At 53.9% G+C, this 20,298-nt stretch overlaps 1 protein-coding gene across 1 annotated transcript in view; it reads left to right on the forward strand.

Moving 5' to 3' along the window:
* The first annotated feature begins 11,155 nt into the window (after positions 1–11,155).
* Positions 11,156–20,298, forward strand: part of DAGLA (diacylglycerol lipase alpha) — a 66,464-nt gene continuing 57,321 nt past the window's right edge. Inside the window, exon 1 of the mRNA XM_061406588.1 lies at positions 11,156–11,300. The gene's annotated coding sequence lies outside the window, so the exon portion shown is untranslated. The remainder of the gene's footprint in view (positions 11,301–20,298) is intronic.

A 20,298-nucleotide genomic window follows, 5' to 3' on the forward strand; every position in this document is an offset into this window, starting at 1 on the left:
GTATTCAGCTTTTTTTGTTGTTGTTTTTCAGCTGCTAAGTCGTGTCCGACTCCTTGCGACCCCACGGACTGCAGCACGCCAGGCTTCCCTGTCCTTCACTCAGGAGTTTGCTCAGATTCATGTCCACTGAGTTGGTGATGCTATCTAACCATCTCATCCTCTGCTGCCCCCTTTTCCTTTTGCTTTCAATCTCTCGCAGCATCACGGTATTTTCCCATGAGTCGGCCCTTTGCATCAGATATCCTATGATTAAACCATAATGGAAAAGACTATGAAAAAGAACATTATATGTATAAATCACTTTGCTGTGCAGTATAAATTAACACAACATTGTAAATCAACTATGTTTCAATAAAATAAATTTTTTAAAAGGCAGGGAAGTCTCTGAAAGGAGCTCCGTCTCTTTGGAGCCCATTGGGAAGCCATCATCATTCATGAAATTACCAAAAAGGCCATCTTCTGATTCACAGCTCAGGAAGGGACTGATGATATCGATTTGTCCAATTAGGGGGTCAGCATTGAATTCCTGCTAACTGTGTTCATGTGCAGCTTAGAATGTCGCTGGGAGCCCAGGGCAGAGGCTCTGGGAAAGCGCCTTGGCCGAGCATGTAACAGGAAGCTCAGCACCCTGCGAATCATCTTCACCACTGCCTGTCCAGGGCAATATTATTATTTTCTTGATCAGGAACCTGAACCTCAATGAGGGTCTCACATCCAGGAAAGGGGTGTGTGGGTTGGCTCTACTCGGCTCCAAATCCTGCTTGTGGATCTTCAAGCTGGGGGCTGCTCTAGGGAGAAGGAGGCTCTTTGAGCTTGGGGACAGCTTAGTCTTTCTTCCAAGGTGAGAGGAGGTAGGGGGAGGGCAAGGTCCACCCTGCAAAGCCTGTCTACACAGAAGTCTTTGCACACCTGGCAGGCCTCTTCATTGGAGTCTGTTTGGTAGAGGAGGCTTCAGCTAGAAGGACTTCCGGTGTTTTCTACAGAATACATGTCTGCTCCCACCTTTGCCTGCGTCTTCACCCACTGTCAGGGGCCCCCTGACCCTTTCCAGAAGGGAAGCCTCCAGACAGGATATAGTGTGTGTGTGTATGCATATGTGTCTGTCTGTCTGTCCATAGAAGAGCTTGAAAGGAGAAGCTGATGACTCAGAACAGGGCTGAGAGGGGTGACTTGGGCAGGAGTAGATGTGGGGGCCCTCCTGAGTGGAAAGAGCCCCAGAATGGGAATCAGAGCCTTGAGTTTTTGTCCTCACTCAGCTTGCATCCCGTTGTACAACCTGGGGGAGGTCCCTGCCCTTCTCTGTGCCTCTGTTTCCTTATCTGTACAAGGGCAGGGTAAGAATTCATAAATGCTAAGGGTTCATCCACCAGTGAACATAAATATTCATGGAGCCCCTGCTCCAGCCACCAACCAAGATCTGGGGACTGAGAAGACAGACCTGTCCCCTGTCCTCCTGGAGCTGGTCTAGTGGGGAAGATAGACACAGAGAGACAAGTAAGCACATGCGCACTGTTTGCTCTGGGGGAGAAGAATGGAGGGGCAACAGATACCCACAGCAGACAGAGCCAACCCAGCCGCAAGGATGGGGCTCAAAGAATCAGCTCAGAGAATAACCTGCTTTCTGCCTGGCCTTGACCCTGGATCCCCAAGAGGCTCTCTGGTTGCTCCAGATCCCAGTAGGGGCACATGGATCCCAGAATAGGGGTGGGGTGGGGGTGGGGGTCCCCACTCCTGCCTTCCTGTTGAGCCATGGGTAACGGGAACTGCCATCATCTGAAAGGAGAACTCCTCAGAATCAACCGGAAAGGGCTGAGACAAGCCCAGGGCAGAAGGGCCTGTGGCACACTGCTTTGTAAAGGGCAGCGGCTGAGACTGTGGTGGTTCCCAAGGCTCTTCCAGGAGGCAAAAGCAGAACTAACACGCCCTCAGCATCTGAGAAGCAAGCGGGTCCTGCTACACAGTGGTTCTCAACCTCGGCTGCCCGCTGGAGTCGCCTGGGGAGCTTTGAGAGCTCCCGATGCCTGAGTGCAATCCCCAGAGAGCCTGCTGTCATTGCCTGGGGTGCAGCCTGGGCAGATAATTCTAAGGTTCTGAGTTGAGAACCAGTGTCCTGGCTGAAGGCCGGGGTCTGCTCCGAGGCTGAAGCCGGTGAGTTAAGGAAGCCAAAGAGGTCAGGTGGCCACCTCTGCCCAGGGGACAAACAGGCTCTGTGTTTTCTAGAGAGCATGGGGACTCAGGTCCCCAGATAGGCCTGTTTGGTAGTGAAGTAGGGATTAAATGCTCCCCTGCCTCCTCCCTGCAGTCCTACTCCCCACCCATTGCCAGATAAAATACAGGATGCCCAGTTAAATTTGAATTTCAGATGAACAACAATAATTATTTAGTATAAGTATGTCTCATATAACACTTGGGACACACTTACACTAAAAAAAAATTTTTGTTGTTCATCTGAAATTCAAATTGAATCGGGCATCCTGTTTTTTAATTTGCTAAATCTGGCAACCCTACACCACCCCACCAGCGAGCTGGGAGTCAAGAGCTCCAGTTTCAGATCCCAGCTCTGATTCTAACACGTTTGTGGGGGGGGGTGGCCTTGAGAAACTCACCACCCACCTTGGGGTCTCGGTCAGCTCCAGACTTATGTATAATACCCCTCCTTCCTCAGGGGCCAGGCCGACTGTTTCCAAGGCAGTAGGTATGAGTCACAGGTCCCTGGAAAGGCATCGAGCTGTCTTTAAAGGAATACAGGACCTTTCTCACTAAGAGATCAGCATTTCCCTCCTGTGCATTTGATTCACATGGATGGTTTTCAAGAGTCTTCTTGCCCTGGGGATGCCGGTGAAATGAGACTGAAATTGAGGGTAGAATCTGGGGCTCGATGGTCTCTGGGGTGTGTGTTTCTGTCTCTCCTCCTGTCTCCTTTCTTCCTCTTCCATCCCCCTCTCCACACTTGCTCTGACATCCTCACTGTACCCAGACATCTCCCCATCCCTATCAAACAGAAGTTCATTCATTCAACAGGGAGCCATTAGCTGCTGTGGGCCTACTATGTGCCAGGCAGTGGAGCTGTGTGCTAAGGACATGAGAGTGACCCAATCCCTACCCAGAGGGAGCTTCTAGTCTGTGGATAGGGTGCTGCGTAAGGATGGGGGGCAAACTCAGCTACTTAAATAAATTGTTGTTCAGTCACCAAGTTGTGTAGGACTCTGTGAGTCCATGGAGTTCAGCACGCAAGGAGATCAAACCAGTCAATCCTAAAGGAAATCAACCCTGAATATTCATTGGAAGGACTGATGCTGAAGCAGAAACTCTAGTACTTTGACTACCTGATGCGAAGAGCCAAGTAATTGGAAAAGACCCCTGATGCTGGGAAAGATTGAGGGCAGGAGGAGAAGGGGATGACAGAATAAGATGGTTAGATGGCATCACTGACTCAGTGGACATGAGTTTGAGAAAACTCTGGTAAATAGTGAAGGACAGGGAAGCCTGGTGCACTGCAGTATGGGTTTGCAAAGAGTTGCCATGACTTAGCAGCTAAACAAGAAACCTTGGGAAGTGGCCTGAAGGAAAAAACCAGAGTGCTTGGAGAGCCCATCAGTAATTGGGAACTTAACCTCCTTCCCTTGAGGAAGCATCTTGAGCCCTGATAGCTCAAGAGAGAGGGAGGGCCACCCTGGCAGAGGGAAGAGCACACGCAAGGGACACCTCTGAGGAACATCATGATAGGCTTGCCTGGCTGGAAGATGGACAGAAGAGAAGAGAGTGGCCCAAGATGTGGGCAGATATGTTGGCAGGGCCAGTCATGCTGGATGGTGGCATGAAGAAGAATCTGAGGGTCCATCCTATGATCAAGCAGTTCCACCAGTTCCACTCCTAAGTATCTACCTGTATTTATTTTTTTGGCGGGAGGCAGGGGGGGTGGGGGGGCTTCATTGGCTCTTCATTGTGGTGCACAGGCTCTCTGTTGCAATGCTCAAGCTTTCTCCAGTTGTGGCTTGAAGGCTTGTCTTGTGGAGCACAGGCTTTAGAGCGTGGGCTCAGTAGTTGTGGGGAGTGGGCTTAGTTGCCCCAAGGTACATGGGATCTTAGTTCCCCCACCAGGGATCAAACCTGTGTTCCTTGCATTGGGAGGAGGAGTCTCAACCACTGGACCACCAGGGAAATCTCACATCTATCTGTATTAGCTTTCTATTGCTATAATAAACTGACACAAACTTGGTGGCTTAAAACAAATATTTATCTTATAGTTCTGAAGGTCAGAAGTCCAAAATGGGTCTCACTGGGCTAAAATCAAGGTATCAGCAAGCCTGTGTTCCTTCTAGAGGCTCTAGAAGGATAACCTGTTTCCTTGCCTTTCCCAGTTCCTTGGCTCATCTTCAAAGCCAGTAACGGCTGGTCAAGTCTTTCTCCCACTGTCATCTCTCTGTTCCTCTCACCTAGCTTCCCTCTCTTACTTATAAGGAAGCTTTTGATTACACAGAGCCCACCCGGATAATCTAGGATAATCTCTCTATCTCAAGATCAGCTGATTAGAGACCTTAATTCCACCTGCAACCTGAATTCCCTTTTGTATTATACTTGAGGGCTTCCCAGGTGGCACTAGCGGTAAGGATCCTGCCTGCCAATGCAGGAAATATAAGATTTTCAGGTTCAATCCCTGGGTAAGGAAAGTTCTCTGGAGGAGGGCATGGCAACCCACTCCAGTGTTCTTGCCTGGAGAATCCAATGGACAGAGGAGCCTGGCAGGCTATGGTCTCAAAGAGTCGGACACAACTGAAGCGACTTAGCATGCAAACACACATTATACTTAAACATACAAGTTCTGGGGATTAGGACATGGACATCACTACGGGTCATTATCCTGTCCACCCCCAACCCAAGAGAAAGAAGTGCAATATCCACTAAAGACTTTTACAAGAATGTAGCAGCCTTATCCACTAGAGCCCCTAGCTGGAAAAAGCCACAAGGCAGAATAAACAAACAAATCATAGTATACTTATCTAATGAAATATTGTTGCATTGTGGTTGTTTAGTTGCTAAGTTGTATCCTACTCTTTTGCCACCCCATGGACTGTAGCCCACAGGGCTCCTCTGTTCAGAATACTCCAGTGGGTGGCCATTTTCTTTTCCAGGGCATCTTCCTGACCTAGGGATCACACTCGCATCTCCTGCATTGGCAAGTGGAGTCTTTACTGCTGAGCCACCAGGAAAACCCTAATGAAATATCACACAGCCATAAAAAACGGTGAACTACTGGTACACATAATAACATGGATGAATCTCACAGACATAATGTTTCTCAAAAGAAGCCAGACACAAAAGAGTCCATGCTCTATGATTCCATCTGTAGGAAGTTCAGAAACAGACAAACCTAAGGTGTAGAGTCCCTTGGACTGCAAGGAGATCCAACCAGTCCATTCTAAAGGAGATCAATCCTGGGTGTTCTTTGGAAGGAATGATGCTAAAGCTGAAACTCCAATACTTTGGCCACCTTCAAATCTTCATGCCAAGGGTTGACTCAATGGAAAAGACTCTGATGCTGGGAGGGATTGGGGGCAGGAGGAGAAGGGGACGACAGAGGATGAGATGGCTGGATGGCATCACCGACTCGATGGACGTGAGTTTGAGTGAGCTCCGGGAGTTGGTGACAGACAGGGAGGCCTGGCGTGCTGCAATTCATGGGGTTGCAAAGAGTCGGACACGACTGAGCGACTGAACTGAACTGAAGGTATACACATACAATTAGTGTCTACATCGGGGGGTGGGGTAACTGACTTTTATGAGCACAAAGAACTGGAAATACTCTGTGTCTTAATCTGGGTGTGATCACAGGTATACACATATGGGGAAACTCATCATCTGTACACTTTACTGTATACCCAACAAAAATTGGGGTCTGTATTCTAAGAGCGATAAGAAACCACAGCAAGGCTTTAAGCAGTGACATAATGTTATCTGGTGTTCATTTATAGGAGGTTGCTTTATCTGTTGGGTGGAAAACTGGATGAGAAGTGGGAGCAGTTAGGAGCCTGTGGCAGTGGCCCTGAAGAGACGTAAGTGTGGCCCATACCTGGATGGTACTGGTAGAAATGGACAGAAGTGGGTAGTTGCAAAGATATTTAGGAGGGACAATAAATTGGACAAGATTTAGGACATAGTTGGATAGGTGGAGAGGTTGAAGAGTTGATGGACAGATAGATGAATGGATATATGGATGGATGGACTGATGAATTTGTGGATGAGCGGATGGATGGGTGGGTGAATGGAGGAGTGAGTGGGTGGGTAGGTAGGTAGGTGGGCAACGGACAGACTGGGTGTAAGAAGGTGAGTGGGTGAATGGGTAGGTGGGTGAACATGTGGGTGAAGAGGAGGTGAGAGAATAAGTGGGTGGCTGAGTGGGTAGATGGATGGATGAACACCCTCAAGAGGACTCTCTACTCTTGTTATTATTGTCCAGAAAGTGCAGATGAGTCACACTAGTCAATAAGCATGCAGTCTTTCTCCTGAGACATCTGTGTTTATAATCCCATAGCTCCCTAGTGCCCCAAGGAGAAAAACTAGTTACTACAATGCCCGTTAGGGAGCAGATACTTACAAATAGGCTGGTTTAATGAGATGCAAGGATCCCCCAATCCTTTGGGCATTACAGTGAAAGTACTAGTGATACCCAAGTGAATGGAGGATGAGGTGGGAAGCGAAAACATTTCCAGAACGACCACCTTGGAAGCCATCGGTCCTTTCTCCCCATCAACACCACCACTAGACCACCAACACTCTCACTTCCTCCAGTATCTCCACCGTTATCACTCCATCGCCTTACAGATGTGTCGAGACTCTGATTGCAAATGCTACTCACTCAGGTAAAAGGCATGGGTGGCAGGCTCCCTTCGGTGGGAGGGGACGACTTGCTTCTTGCACAAGACCTCAGCACATCCCAGTGGTAGCTGATTTTAATCTTTGTGGGTCCAGCCCCCACTTCCAGGCTATCTGCCCCCATGACCCATTCCTATATCTCATAGTATGAGGATCAAGAAGGCAGGAGAGCAGCAATTTTTAGTGGGGAAAAGGGCTGAAAATCCTGCCATGAGAAACTCTGGGTGATCCTGAGCTGGCTCAGGTGTCCCAGACCACAGTTCACATGCATTCATTCCCTAGACCTCAAAACTGGCTAATTTCTCTCCCTGTGGGAGTCTGACAGCTCAACCTCCAGAGCTTTTCTCTCCCCTCCGCAGGTAGAGTTTGTGCTATTTGGGTAAACAACATTGCCCATCATTGTCAGCTGTTTCCCTGGTGGTGGGACTAAGACATTCCTTCCCATCCGCCCCACCATGGGTGCCGGGATTCTGGGTGGGAGCCAGCATCCTACAACACTCAGAGATGGGGGACCCAGCACAGGTGAGTGGGCAAGGATTCCACACTGACTACTGGGAAAGTCACATTCACTATTTCACTCAGGACTTGGGCATCTGGGAACAAACTAAAGTCCCATGCCCAGAGCTGATTTCATGCCTTATCCTATACCCTGCATCCAAGCTAAAATGTAGTCATTGGATCTCCAGCAGCCATGAGCAGATATTTTATACTTTAAAACGCTGCATGCTCTGAATTCCCACTTAAGCCTTAAGCCAGTAGGCCACATTGACTTTCCCTCCCTCGGGCTGTGAGGAAAGGCAATCACTCAGTCACTGGGACCATGGGGCAGTGCAGTCAGGAGGTTGGTGCCCAGCTCAGGAATGCTGCAGTTGTCTTTCTGCAGGCAGCTCTAACCCGACGCAATCACTGGCCGAGCCATCCCACCCTGCAGCTGCTGGGAGCCGAGAGTCTGAGGCAGGGCACAGCTGTGCCAGCTGTCGGAGACAGATTACTCTACGGAGCTGGGCCATGACTCACATTCCAGTACAGGGGAAACACGCAAAACTTAGACACCGTCTTTGGGGTGCCAAAAATCATCTTGGTTTTGTCTTGCAAGATGTTCAGCTTGCAGAGTGTAGGGCAGACGGAGGAACGGGGCGGGGAGGAGGCGAGCGAGGGGAGTAGATCTGTCTGCAGTTGACTCTGCCTGTCACACACCCTCATCGCTCTAATAACAACACTCAGCATTTAATCAGCCCCTTTGCAGAAGCAGACGATGTCACGCTCATTAATTAGTTAATCCACATACCCCCCCTGGAAGGAGGAGCCATGTTATTATCCCCACTGGGACCCAGAGGGAAACTGAGACCAGAGGGGGAATTTGGCACCGAGCTGAGGGAACACAGCCCGGCAGCTGGACCGGGACCAACCTATGGCTCGTCGCCCATCCTGAAGCCCTCAGTCTTGGCCTCCTCCCTGACTCCAGTCTGCTCACAGCTCTGGTGGCCGTCTACAAGAACACCTGGCCAGACTGTGTCAGAACCGGGGCTGATGGCTTTCAGCAGGAAGGGCAGATGGGATGTTGGAGAGGGAGCAGCCTGGTGGCTGGACCAGGTAAGGCCCCCAGGGAACATGTGCTCTGAACCAGACGTCTGGTAAGGGTACGTTCCTTCCAAAGGGTCTCACAACTAGGGGTGGATGCGGTGATGAGAGTTTCACCAGTGTCAAAATGTCTGCTGCCTGCCTTCCGTTCAGGCAATTCTTGAGTTTCGACTGTCTGGTGGTTTCAGAACTAAAGGGAGGGACGTTTCCACCAGGGGGCACAATAACGGTTCCGCTGAATTGGAGCCTGGGACTACCACCAGGCCACTTGGGGATCCTCATCTCACACACACACACACACAGACATACACACACACATAGGAGTGATACGGGTGGAACGCAGGGTCCCCATGGAGTACCTCCTATGCCCTCACGCCCTACGGTAAAGGCGGACATGCTTTACAGTCAGGATCACCAATAGCTCAGGGCCTTGAGGATGGACCCTGGAGCAGGAAATGGCAACCCATTCCAGTGTTCTTGCCTGGAGAATCCCATGGACAGAGGAGCCTGGCGGGCTACAGTCCATGGGGTCGCAAAGAGCCGGACACGACTGAGCGACTCACACACAACTTCAAGGATGGAGGCTCGGTCAGTCCACCAGAAAAATGAGATGCAGGCAGGAGTTAGAGGAAAGAAGTCATAAACACCTTTTAGGAGTTTGCAAACAGTTGCAAAAATAAAGACTGCAGCCACTATCTTGTTGGTTACTGGAGTTGCTGAAGATTAAATAAATAACCCCTCCTGTTTTTCTTTTTAAACAGCAACGATCACCATTAAAACACATTTTTCATGTATTTCCTTTTCCTTTCCATCCGTATTTGGAACAGCAGCACTTCTCAAATGGCAATGTGCATACATAACACTGAGGGATCATGCCAACCTGCTGAGATGTGGGGGCCTGAGATTCTGCATTTCTCACAAGCAACCCCCCGCCATGCTGCTGTTGCCAGTCTGTGAGCATCAAGAATTCAGAGAACATGTTGGTGGTAGTTAAAAGTACCTGTTAACTCAGTTGTTAGGTGCTCAGATGGAATCACCATAACCTTGAGGAGAAATGTACATGGACATCACCTTGAAGATCTTGAACTTGGATCTTGATTATGACATCAAGTCTGGAGGTAGCTGACCAGGGAATACTGGAACACAATATTGTTTGGTGAAGATGACTCTGAATGAATGGGAGGAGGTGTGTGTGTGTGTGTGTGTGTGTGCGTGCGCATACATGTGTGAATCTGTATACACTGTGCAGCTAAGAGGGTGGAATGTAGCTGCTACGACTGACCACGGCCCAAGCTAGACCAACAAAACTCTTTCTTTTGGGAATCTAGAACTTTGAACCAAGGAAACATTAAATTTGGCAGTTTTGATTCTGATTCATTGCAGTGATCTAGACAGAAGGTCCCTGAATTGCTATGCTACAATCAGTCCTTAAATCCTCCCTGATACCCTGCTCTTCTTGAGGCTGGGAAGGTCCATCTCTTTCTTGAGTCCCCTAAGGTATCCAATCCAGTATTTGTCCTCCCTGCCTCCATTTTTCTTTTTTTAAAGCAAACTGGAGTTTGCCTTCAAAATAACCATGGATAATACAGAACTCCTTCCAGAAGTAGCTCCCACATGCTTCAAGAGAGGAAGGCTGCCCTGGACTCAGTCTCACTTTAAAGCAAAAGTCCAGAAAATTTTCAGGAGGGTGGTCCACTTCAGTTCCTCTTCACATAGCTCCCACTTACACCAAACTGCTGTGGGTCACCCTGTTTCCTTGGGATGACAACAGGGCCCCCGACAACACTTTAGAGGCACTCCCCTCGCTGAAATATGCGGCTCCCCTCTTTGCTCTGAATTCTACTCCAGCTTTGAGACCCAGCTGGGTCCTCCTGGCCTTCAGACCTAACTCCCTCCCCCAGGGCTTGCTTAAAGGTCCGTCTAAGAGCTCCACCGCCAGCCGTCTCCGCTGAGCTCTACACCGCAAGCACCCTGTACTCTGATGGTCTGGTACCCCTGAGATCCAACTCCTGGAGGGCTGGGCCTGGGATCTGCTCATCTTTGTGCCCACTCACTCCCCCAGCTTAGCACAAGGCACGCGGACAGTGGCGCTCCCTGCTCAAGGCTGGCTCTCAGGGAAGGTGTGTTGAGGAAATGAATGGATGCGTGTGAAGCAGAAGAGGAAGGGCAATTTTCTTCATTTGCCAGGAATTCAAAATTGACCAAGAGCCCTTTTGGAAGCCAGGAGCTATGCTGGGCCCCAGCAGGGTGAAGGGCGAGAGAACACAGATGGTGAAGATGTGCTCTGACCGCCCCCCATCCCCCTTACTCCAAGGAGCGCTCTGCACCCGGAGGAGGTGGAATCCAGCTCCCTCTTTCCTCCCCACAAATGAACCAGTTCTCCAGTGATCCTACACGCTTTTTTTTTCCCCCTCTCCCACGCTAAACCCGGTCACGCGGGACCTGCAGGAGGGGGACCCAGGCGGCTCCCTTCCCCGCATGCCGCGCGGCGGGTCGTGCCCCTCCCGGCCGCCCACGAAGCCCCAGCGGCGGCAGAAGCCCGGAGCCCACCGCCCCCACGCGCCGGGCCCGAGCCCGCGAAAGACTCCGCTCCCTCTGGCCTCGGCGCCACTCGCCTCCCTGGCACCAGAGGGCGCTGCCACCCCACGGCCGTCGCCATGGTCACCGCTGGCGGCGGAGTGGGGTTTACGTAAAGGACGCAGCGTCCCCCGGGGGGCGGAGGTGGCCTTCGCGCCGGCGCCGGCGCCCTGCGGAAGCGGCGTTAGTGAATCGGGGCCTTGGGGAGCCCAGGATGGAGGTGGCGGTCGCGGTGGTGGCGGCGGGCCGAGCCCTGAGGCGGGCTGGAGGTAAAGGGGGACGCGGGCGCGGCCGGCCGGGCCCCGGGCTCGGGTGCGGTGAGAGCGGCGCGGCAGCTGGGCAGTGTCCAGGGCGCGCGATGGCCCGCCCGACGGGTCCGCAGGCGGAGGTGCGGCTGCCGCGCGCGCCCGTGACAGGTGTGGGATCCGTGGAGCCCCTGGCACCGATGTGGGAAGGGTGACACCCGTGGCGTGGGCGTGGGCAGCGTGGGTCTGGCCCGAGCAGCGTGGTTTTCCTGGCACGGGTGTCAGAAAGAGACTCACCCCCACCTTGGTGTGGTGGTGGCCGCCCAGGTGTGAGGCGGGCGCAGCCCTCTGTGCGGGCAGGTGATGGGCAGAGCAATTGGACTCGTGCTGGGGTGGCGGTGGCCAGCTGGTGGGCGCATGGTGGTGCCCCCGGCAGGGGTGTGAGGAAGTGCTCTCATTAGTAAGGTGTCCAATGGTTCTGGCCTTGAGATGGTCTGGAGTGATGGCACCCGGGGCTTGAAGAATTTGTGTCCTCAGCATGGCAGGAGTTGCTGGCCGTGACTGTGAGAAATGGCCCTGGCACAGCATAGTGCTGGGGCAGCCCGGCCCTACGAGGGGAGAATCCGTGGCCCTCAGACCCTGGTGGACCGGCAGGGTGAATGCCTGTCCTCCCACTCTGGGTATGATGAGGGGTATTGCTTCTGGCACAGAGATCCACCTTTAACGTCTGCTGGGCACACTAGGGACTGAGAAATGCAGAAGTCTGGGAGAAGGTTGGTATCCTTTATAATGGACGTGGAAGAGAGGTACCAGGAGATGCTTCTACTTTGAAGACCCTGATGGTGGCCCAGACAGAGACCTCTCTAGGTGCTACCATCACCCTGGGCTCATGAATTCATCCAGCTTTGGGGAAGAGGGGAGGGGTGGGTGGTTCTCAGCTCTGCTCTCTATCTCTGAACATGTGTCCTGAGACATTTGCAGGGCTGAGAGGTGGGCCATGTTGGTGGGCAGGGGGAGGCGTAGGGCTCCAGCCATCTGTGGTTCCCGGGCCCTGCCTTTTCCTTGGGGTGATGGTGTCCGTGATGCTCAGAAGCCTTTGGGTCCAGAGGATCGTTTGGAGCATGTTTGAAAGACGAGTCTGCAGCCACCAGGAGTGTTGTTGGGGTTGCTTCTGCCCTCACCGATCCTTCGGGAAGCCCTAGGTGAGGGTCTCACTCAGCATCACATATGCCCTACTTCACAGAGGGGCAATTTACAGACCCACCCCCACCCCACCTGCAGAGGAGTCTTAGGATGTGGGAGGAAATTGTTAGGTCTTTATGGATCTCTTGAGGAAGTGGAATCGCAGGAGAAGAATAAACGAGGCTGGGCCTTTAGGAGTCCAGAAAGACCAGGCTGAGGGTATAGGAGACTAGGGTGGGGCTGGCAACTCATTATCCCAAGTGTGTGCTTGGAGATGCTGCTGAGGTTCCTCAAAGCTGGAGTGTTGTCCGGTGCATTTGGAGCCAGAAGACTTGAATTCCAGTCTCGCTGGTGTGACCTTGAACAGGTGACTTTACCTCTCACAGCCACATCGGAAGGTGGTCACGGAGGATGAAAGATGGTGCCCACAGAAACCCTTTGTGAAGACCTGTCCAAGGGTCAGGGATTATCCTCAGGTGAAGAGACCAGGGCCGGAGGCCGAGGAGATGGAAGCGTGGAATGTGAATGGGGAGGAAGGGCCTGTCGTAGGGAATTAGAAGCCCTGAGCGTAAAGGCTCCTGGTGGGGAAAGTGGGATCTGTTGACATTGTGAGTCAGCTGCTGAGCTGGAACCAGGCCCCAGGTCTCCTGAGGACGGTCCGAGCGTGGCCGCAGCCACTGGAGAGCCCTGCAGGAGTGGGCTGAACAAGAGGAAGCCCTTCACCAGGGCTGCAGACTCGCCTGTGGCCGCGCAGGGCTGGGAGGTGTCTGTGGCTGGCAGATCTGGGGTACCCGGGTGGGAGCAGGACTTGGACGTGTGTGTTTTCTCTTGAGAATTCACTTTGGCTCCTGGTTCAGAGGATGCGAGTGGGCAGCAGCCATATCCGTGTTTTGGGGGGCCGTGGCCTTAAGAAAGCCAAGTGGGTCAGAGTCACCAGAGAGGAGACGGGGCAGGGTGGTCCTGTGGCGGAGGTGGAGGCTGGATGGCAGGAAGCTGGGGCCCATGAGGGGTGCCGGGGGCAAGGAGAAGGGATGATGGACACCCTCAGAGCGGGCCTCTTGAGAGCAGACAGGTGTAGCAAGAATCCCCCAGGACCCACTTCTGCCTGAAGGGCCGACCCAGGTGGAGAAGATGAGTGAGGGTGGGTGCCAGGGTTTTTACTTTCTACCACTGGGGCCCAGTTACTAATAATGGGCTGCAGGGCCTGAAATACATCCCCCACGGCTCAAAAGCTTCACACTGGCAGGCCAGATTCCATGAACCCAGGCCCGTTTCTCCAGCATTCCATAGGAGTATCTGCTGTAGCCAGCAACCCGTTTCACAAGCTTGGTCCCCGAGGCAGAAAGTTGTTGCCCTGTGTCCACGCTGCAGTGTCACGGCACGAGGGGCGGAGGAGGACACATCCTACCAGGCCCTGGATGGTCAGCTGACTTGTCCAGGCCAAGGACCGGCACTTCCCAGGGGTCGCCACCTGGACACCGCCTGGTGCTTCCTCAGCCACTTGTTTCCAGGTCATTCTCGGGGTGCCCCCCGAGGCCTCTTTCGCTGCCTCCCCAGGAGTTGCCAGCGCTTCAGCTCCTGCTTGGAATGCTGTCCTAGTGAGAGTCCATTAAGAGGAAGCCTCAGGCCTCCCCGATGTGAATATTGAACGATCATGTCCTTTAAGCACACCCGCCACACCTCTGCCTATCCTGATTGGTGGCTCAGCCTTGTGGTTTGGGGATACATAAGCCCTTTGCAGCCACCCCTTGCCATCTGCCTGGGAGGCTGGGACTCTGCACCGGCGAGCTGGGTGGCAGGTGGGGGAGATAGGAGAAGCCAATGGGTGGACCCAGCCTCTGTTGGCCCGAAGCAGAGCAGGGCTGTCTTGCAAGTCCTCAGGGTTTGAGGCCACCAGGAGCCCCACCAGTCACCACCACCCTTTGTCATAGTTTGGAGCAGATTCCAGCTAGGGGGAGAGAACTGGTAACATAGGAGTGGCCATCGAGGGCTCTCTGGAGCTGAGGTTTTTTTCAACTCTGGTCCTCAGTCCTATTCCCATTTCTTTGTCCATGTTTCTCCAAAAGTTGCTTAACTCAGCTCCTGGCAACCTTTCCACCTCAGCTGCCTCGTAAATCATGGTGCCCAGCTGCTCAGCTGCAGGGGTGCCAGGGGATCGGGCATCTCTGGACAGAGGCTTCTAGGCTACAGCTGAAGGCACAGACCCTCCCCACAGCCCCTCTCTCCAGGACCAGAGAGGGATCCCACTCAGGGTTTAATCACCTGTTGGCCAGTGCTCCATCTGAGTTCAGTTTCTCCCTGGAATTGCTTTGTCTTACACCCAGTAGGGGCTTCCCTGGTGGCTCAGTTGGTCAAGAACCTGCCTGCAATGTGGGAGACCAGGGTTTGATCCCCGGGTCAGGAAGATCCCCTGGAGAAGGGAAGTGCAATCCACTCTAGTGTTCTTGCCTGGAGAATTCCATGGACAGAGGAGCCTGGAGACCTACAGTCCATGGGGTTGCAAAGAGTCAGACACAACTGAGAGACTAACACACATACCCACACACTCAAGTGGACCAGGCATGTGGCGCTGGGGAATTATCAATGAACATGCGGTCAGAGGACAATAAATCTTCTAGCGCCGTGGAGCCTTGGATGTTGTGGGATGTGGTTACATCCCAGCGGGCATGGCTGAAGGCTGTTTATCTTGTCCTTTTTCCTTTCTGATTCCGACTTTGGCTGCACGGGATCTCTGGTGGATGGGGCACTGGATGTGTTGGCGGGGAGGATGCAGGAAACTGTCTTCCCCGTGGGGTCCTCTGGGCTGCTGGGAGAGGGTTCTGGGGAGGTGATGTGGAGGGAAGTGGTGTGGCCACCGTCGAGGGCCAGGGGCAGGAGTACCCGGCTCCTCGGCAGGATCGTGGTGGAGACGGGCAGGGTTGGGGCCGTTCCCGCCGGGCGAGTGCACGTGTGCCAAGCCGCGTGTGCCCGTAAGCAAGTGTTTCTGTGGGAAGTGAGGGCTGAGCCGGAGGAGCGCCTGGTGGCGGGGGAGCCCGTGGGCTCCTGTGTCTGGCTGGCCTGGTGTCAGTGGGTGTGCGCGCTGGGGTGTTGCTGAGCCCCAAGAAGCAGGAGAGAACAGTGAGAGGCGGGGGGAGGGGTCGCCTTCCAGCTCAGGGAAGGGGAGCTTAACGTCTCAGTGTGATTCTTACAGGAGCAGCTTTTCTGCTTTCTCAGTATTCCTTAGAAGGAAGCCCAGGCTGGGGGGAGTGGTTCCAATGCCCATATGTGTTCGCATAATGCCTGCTTCCGCCTCCTCCCCAAGCCCCTGGGGAAGTCAGCCAGGGACAGTCCACCCAGGTGACAGAAGAGAGCAGCACAGCCCATGGGCCTTAGGACTTGGGACTCTGGGATCAAACAGACCCAAGTTCAAATCCTGGTGCCTCTCTACACCTCAATTTCCCCATCTGTAAGATGGGGACAGTAGAACCTCCCACAGGGAGCAGGGATTGTAAGGACCGCATGCCTGGTGAGTGGAGGGATCCCAGTGGTGAGAAGCACACTCGGTAAGTGCTTCTGCTCCTGCATTCGGGATCTTTCCCACAAAACAAGCAGCTTCATCCTGATCTGCATATATTAGCACCAGGGGAGACGCAATAGGTTATGTCCCTTTTCTTGATGAGGAGAAATTAGCTCCACCCTACCCTCGGCATGGTTGGAATCTGGCATATCTGTCAATAGAATCATACTCAAGATAACGTTGTGGCCCCTGGCATATGTTCCCACTCCGATGGAGCTGATGGTTATTTCTTGAGCACCTTCTGAGACCTGGAGGTCAGTGAGAGCCACGAAAATGAAGTGGACATGCGTGCATGTATGCTCAGTCATGTCTGACTCTTTGCGATCCCATGGACTGTAGCCCACCAGGCTCCTCTGTCCATGGGATCTCCTAGGCATGAATACTGGAGTGGGTTGCCATTTCCTACTCCAGGGGACCTTCCCCACCCAGGGACCAAACCCGCATCTCCTGCGTCTCCTGCAATGGCAGACGGATTCTTTACCACTGAGCCACCGGAGAAGCCAAAGTGGCCATCCCAGCACCTATAAGGTATGGAATCTGGTGTTTACAACCTATTGAGAAGCTATGAGATGGACCTAGAGGTCTCCACTGTAACATCAAGAGGTGGGTGCTACCAGAGGTCAAAGGAGAGAGAGCGACTCAAACCATGGAGATCAGGGGAGACTTAAGTGGCCGTGGCCTTTAAGCTGGGCCAGCCAGGTGACTGTAGAGGAAATGGCAGCAACAGGGGATATGGCTGAGAAAGCAAGGGGCTGACCTTTTGTGGTCTGGTTTGACCGTGGGAGCAGGAAATGGAAGTGATAAAAGGTAGAGAAGTGAGTTGGGGCTGGGTCCCCAAGAGCCACAGCCGTGAGGCAGAAGGTCCGGTCCTTGAATATGGCAGTCACCACAGTGTTCTGAGCGGAGTGTGCCGGGAAGAGGTGTTGTTGCAGGTGCCAGGGACCCAGGGGCTGGGGAGCAGGAACGGGGAGGCTGGTACCCAGGCAGTGGCTGCCCTCGGGAGGCCGGGAAGGTGGAGACCACGAGGTTTGTCACTTTGGTCAGTAAGAGGGGGGGCCTGGGGCAGAGCCTCTTCTGGGACTCAGATGCGGCTCCCACACTTGCCTTCCAGCTGCTTTGACTTGGTGGGGAGGAGGTTCCAGGTTGGGGGTGCAAACAGGAGGCTGTCGGGGATGCCCTGAAGGAGGCTGTGCTCCTTCATCCCCGAGCACCCACCAAGGGGGCTCTAGTTCCTCCCATTTCTTGCCAGGCGTCTGATCATTTTCTCACCACATTACCCCTTGAAGTTTTGCCTGCCCGAGTTCAGCCCAGGAGGTTACTATTCTGGGAAGTTTCATCAGAAACCCTCTTGGCGTCTGAGAGCTCTCTGAGTTGGAGGCTGGGTGGGAGGAGAGCTGGGCTTAGCTTCACCTGCGTTTGGGGAGCTGCTCCTGAGGACCAGCTCCTCCACCTGGAGATGGCCGTGCTGCAGAGCCTGCAGGCCGGGGACAGGAGGGTGGGCCGTGCTGTGTAAGGTGAGGCAGTTTACGCCCCAAAGAGGCCCCTTGTCCTTGCCTTTCCCGGAGCCATTTAATTAATTTATGATTGATGTTCCTGGACTTCCTTGAGGTTAATTTATTATTGATGTCTCTTCATTATATACAATCCGCCCTGCACCTCCCAGCACGCGGCGGCTCCCTCTGGGCAAGCCTCACGTGGGGTGAGGTCGGTGAGGCCGCTCCTCTGGCTCCCTGCCCCCACCCACCTTAGGGCCAGAGCCCCACCCTCGGCTCTTGCCAGACCCTTTCAGGTTTGAGGGGTCGGGAGGCCTCAGGGCATCTGTCTCCAGGAGCCTTTGCTCAGCCACCAAATAACAGTAATAATAACATTAGTTTCCATTTTGTGAATGCTGGGAACTCAACCTGGGACAGCATATAGCACAGAGAGAATCCCACTTACTCCTTGTGATAAGTATCCCTCTACTTGTCCATCCCTCTCCACTCGTGTCTTATAGGAGGCTCAGAGAGGGTGAGTTACCTGCCCAAGGACACACAGCAAGTAGGTGGGAAGCCAGGGCTTGAGCCCGGGACCTTCCCCTCTCCTCCCTGAGCCCTGCCTCTCCTTCAGGCCCGCACAGTGCCCCCATCTACTGTGATGCCTTTCTTCCCCACCCCCCGGCCATCGCACACCAGGACTGTACTACGTGACACGGTCAGGGGTTGGAGCACAGGCGCCCTTCTGAGTGTGTGTTGTTAAACGTTCATGGCTTGTTCCCCTCACTAATGCATGTTCTCACTAAAGACTAACAATGATGGCAAATAGCACTTACCGAACACGCCAGGCGCCATGCTAAGCACTTTTCATGCATTAGCTCATTTAATCCCCATGACCACCCGAGAGGCAGGTGGTATTAACCCGTTTTATAGGTGAGGTGTGGAAATGTGCTCTACGTGGTCGGCTGACAGAGGGCAGAGCCTCCTGTACTCCAGCAGCCTTGAGATACAGGGTGCTGGCCTCATGCTCCCGTAATTATCTCCTCTCTCCATCTCCCCTGGCCTGTTTATCTGATATCTATGTATTTATCCAGCGGCCTCAAACCTTTTGCATGTCTGGTTTGATATGTTGGCCTGTGTTGGATGGGACCAGGAGCACCCATTCCAAGGGTCCCAAGATGGGTGATTTTAGGGAGACAGCAAAGCAGGTGGTGGGTGCCAGGCTTGGATCCTGCCTCTGGCTCTGCTGGGCAACTTCAGATGAGTCATTCAGCCTTTCCAAGCCTCAGTTGCCCCATTTGTATAACAGCAACAATGATATTTACTCTGTCTCCTTCTCTGGCTGTGCCCATGCTCAGAGGCAATGCTGGGTGGGAAAGACACTCTGCTGGTCAGGGGTTAGAATTGCTTGTGTGTGAGATTCAAAGCTTCAGGACCTGGCATGAAGGCCAGGAATGCTTATGACTGGGCATGCATCCGGGCCAGGGATCTACACCCACGCTGTGAGCTGCCCGCACAGACTAGTGAATTCTGTGGTTTACCAGCTGGAAGGCCTTGCTTGAGGACCCTCCTGGGCCAAGAGCTGGTCAGGAGGTCCTTAAGGGGGCCAGGCCCCAGTCTGGTGTCCCAAATGGCTGACGAGCGTGCCTGGGTCCTTTGGAGGCCACCCCACCTGCCCTGGGGCCTTCGGTCATGTGGAAGTGCACGGGGCCTGCCTGGAATTCGGACCTCACCACACATCTTGTCTGCCACTTGCCCGGGCAGCCTGACCAGATCACTTCAGGCAGGTTCAGTGCGGACAGAGGATGGCTCACCATGCCACCCTGGAGTACCTCCCCTCACCCCTCCAAGTATCCGGAAAGCCCGGTGGAGAGGTGAGCCCCACGTCTGCTCCAGAAGGCGGTGAGACCGTCAGCTTCCCGATGGCAGGCTTCCCAGGGCGTTGGCTAGAAACCCTCTGCTTTCTCATCAGCTTTACTCCGAGCATGTTTCAGCGCTGGACTGGGTCTGGGGGCAAGGTTGGCGGTGCTCCCCTGGGCCCCAGGGAGGAGGGCAGAGGCCTTAGACTGTGGCAGGGGTGAGGCCCGCCTGGCATGGCCGTTGGAAATCTGTGGCCGGGTTGCAGCGAGGTGACGGCTGGTTTCATTTCCCAAGTTTCCGCCCTCTGCAGGCGGGGATTACATCAGACTCTGCTTCAGAGGAGCTCTACACTGCCCTGGGCCAGCTGCCCCGCTGCAGCTTCGGGCTGGCCCGGGTCCTCCCGGCAGCCCTGGGCCCAGCGGACCGTCCTGGCCTCTGTAGTCTCATTGGACATGCTGCCTCCTGGTTGGCACTGCCCACCTAGCCCGCTCGGCCCGGCCAAGCCTCCCAAGACCACGCTGCCCCTCTTATTCTTCCAATCACCCAGCTCCGATTCATTCTCTCTTTAAAGTCAGTGTAACATAGGCCTGTGAACATGGACTTTAGCATAAAGCTCCATTCAAGTCCACTGCTATGTGGGCAAGCCCCTCAACTCTCAGAGCCTCAGTTTCCTCGTCTCTAAAGTGGGGGGGCGTCTAGTGGAACACAGCACACCGGGCAGCTGTTGGGATCAAATGAGATGCCACCTCTTTGGACATTCTGCTCAATGCCAGGAGCACTGTAAATGTTACCTGCCGTCCACTCATCTGTCCCCCCAGGGGACCCCCCGCAACTTTCATGAGGCTGCATCTTGCAGCCAGGCAACCCTGGCGCTTCTCAGGGCTGGCAGTGACCCGCCGGCCCTCTGGCATCCAACCCTGTTCCCACCAGCACTCTCCGAGGTGGCCCGTCC

This window comes from Bos javanicus, chromosome 29 (genome assembly GCF_032452875.1).
Source record: "Bos javanicus breed banteng chromosome 29, ARS-OSU_banteng_1.0, whole genome shotgun sequence".
Classification (NCBI taxonomy): domain Eukaryota; kingdom Metazoa; phylum Chordata; class Mammalia; order Artiodactyla; family Bovidae; genus Bos; species Bos javanicus.